We start from the raw sequence: 2,828 nt of genomic DNA on the forward strand, positions 1-2,828 counted from the left end.
ATATCAATGAACAAACAAGTAATATATGTAACTATAAGTATATGAGACTAGCATAACGAATTAAAGGGATAAACGATACACTTCATGTTACATATGTACCTAGAGTTGTTATTAACAATGTTATTAGTAGATAAAAAAACTGCATTAACGTATATTTTTTACATTGAACCCAGCTTATGGTCATAAGTCTTATACATGGCAAGAAGTTCTTCCAGTGTGACATATGATTTAACATTAATATAATGATATTGCTCGTTGACATTCGGTGTCCACAATTTAGTGCCATTAGAAGACTCGTAAAGATGGTAATGTGGAGTATGTTCTAGATCATCTGTGGACATAGGGATGGATGTTAGTATAAGTTTATGTGCGTTATGAACGTTGTAATACGTTTAGCACCCTAGGGTAACAAAAAAAGATCACACATGACACTTGTCGCCATGTTACACATGTTAATTGTGTGTGCACATGTAACATCTTCTCTAGAACGTGTGTAACATCCTTAAAAGTTGTGTTCCTACTATGCTTTATATTTTTAAGTACTTATAGGTAAACATGTTTTTTAAGATATAACCTGTAACATGTGTTACACCGAAATGTTACACAAGTGTTTCCAGTTTACACATGTTACATCTTGTGTAACTCTGCTTTATATTTTGTAATTGTTTCCAGTTTCCAGTTTAAACATGTTTTAAAGATACAACCTGTAACATGTAAGTATTTTAGGTAAACATGTTTTAAAGATACAAACCGTATCAACTTATAAGTTATATGTTTTGCTGACAAACGCCATGTCACACATGTTACACATTATAGAGTGAAACAACAGTATTGAACGCTGCTACACATTTCCCATTCTGTCATAACATGGGTAACCTTTTTGGGGGTTTCGATGTTGTAGGTTTATACAGACTTAAATATATACAAATGATCCAAAAATGATCATACATGTGTTACCCTCTAGTGTAACATAAGTTACAAACATGTCTTACATATGTGCAGCCCCGATTTTTGGTAACAAAGGGGTTGAACATGCGTAACACATGTTTGTAACATGTGTTACACTAGAGGGTAACTTCTGTGCAACGTCAAAGGTACCCACCACCTGCCCTTCATCGACTTCTTGTTCCCATTCTTCATTGGTTTCTCCATACCTTCTTTCGCTTTATGGCCACCTTTTGTCGTATCCGACATTGTAGTTCTCTTTTTTCCTGCCAAGATCCCTTCTCGTTTGGTTGCAACTGCTATGGTCAAGTCGTAATAACACAAGTTACGGTCCAGTATTTTTAATCTACTAATTAAAAAATAGTAGTAACATAACTAACACTAGTTACCTTCTACCCAATTATGCCCTGAACTTGAAGACTCCCTAAATTTTGAGTTTTTATCTGCATCATTTCACACATAATGTTTTGTTAGGTTTCTTGCCAGTCCCAGTCCTGCCCAAGAAATGAAAAACACAAATATTAGTAGTCAGCAAAAGAGTACTTGCTAAGATGAGGATACAACAATTACCATTCACCATTTCAATATCCACTCATATCAAAACAAAATGTGTAACACCATGTATGCACCAAATATTGTCCGAAAGTGTAACATATGTTACAACATACAGGACAAACAGTTTAGAATCTAACTAGCAGAAATGTAGCTGGCAGAAATGTAACATACGTAACTTATGCCTGCAAAAATTTGAAACATTTAACACTAATTATAAAAAAAAAAAGAACAACTTAACCACCAAAATTGTGAAACCTTTTCTGTAACAATTATGGATTTTCAAACTAATTATCTACCAATAATTGGGATGCCCAATTTAAACAAAAAACAGAAAACAAAATAAAGCAAATCCAATTCATAAAACTTAAAACAAACCCAACCCATAAATTATTGGCCAACAAACTGAAAATATCAAAAAACTAAAAATGATTTTAACATAAAAACAAAAACCTGCAAAATACATGAACATTAACTCATTACTAGAACACTTTGAGCACACAAAAAGTTATTGACAACCATTTTAACAAAAAAATCAAGTGTGTTCTTACTGTTAGTAGAACACTTACCGGATCTAGAACCGTCCAACGAACACGATGAAGATCTTCAAAAATGATTCTCTCTCACACATTTGTGCGTACGTTCTAGATGAACATGATGAAAATTTGTACCGCCGTACTGTGTTGGAGAGATCGAATGGGGGTGATGATGGTTTACTCTTTCCGGTGAATGTGAAGAGAGAGATAGAATTAGAGATCTGGATGTTGAAGAGAGAGAATTAGAGATCTGGATGTGGATGAATGATGTTCTTAGTGTTCTAGATATTTTGAATTATCAAATAAGAAGAGAGAGAATGAGATATAAATGATGATGGTTTGATGGTGACACACTGATCATATCAAATCAACAATATTTTAAAATATTTTATGTACTTGGGTTCTCTTTGCTTTTACACAAATACCCTCCTGGCCACTCATTAACATAAGTAATGTATTAAATTTAAATCAATAACCATCAAATTTCCCTAACCCTTAGATGATCAAAATCAATGGTCACAATTGGATTTCCTTAGTTTTCTCACTAAAAAATGGTTTCCTATATATATATATATATATATATATATATATATATATATATATATATATATAGGGTAGGGATATGGTAAAAAGTGTCTAAAATGTAAGAAGGGTAAGAAGTGTTTTAAACCATTGGATATTTGATCTAATGGTTGAGATCAATAGGGTATAAAATGTAAATTGTGTTTTAATTAGAAGGACCTTATGTAAAAATTGAAGGGCAATAGTGACTTTTCCAACGTTTCAAATATGGTA

General features: G+C 32.6%; 1 long non-coding RNA gene across 2 annotated transcripts; it reads right to left on the reverse strand.

Moving 5' to 3' along the window:
• Window positions 1-826: 826 nt before the first annotated feature.
• Window positions 827-2,330, reverse strand: LOC110922951. 2 transcript variants are annotated; one of them, XR_002583580.2, is made up of 3 exons: window positions 2,067-2,330; window positions 1,335-1,439; window positions 827-1,241 (listed from the first exon to the last, which is right to left on the reverse strand). It is a non-coding gene; the product is annotated as an uncharacterized LOC110922951 (long non-coding RNA). The 2 variants fall into 2 exon arrangements; XR_002583579.2 differs by having other exon boundaries at window positions 827-1,244.
• Window positions 2,331-2,828: the final 498 nt, after the last annotated feature.

Source organism: Helianthus annuus, chromosome 17, assembly GCF_002127325.2.
Source record: "Helianthus annuus cultivar XRQ/B chromosome 17, HanXRQr2.0-SUNRISE, whole genome shotgun sequence".
NCBI classification, from domain to species: domain Eukaryota; kingdom Viridiplantae; phylum Streptophyta; class Magnoliopsida; order Asterales; family Asteraceae; genus Helianthus; species Helianthus annuus.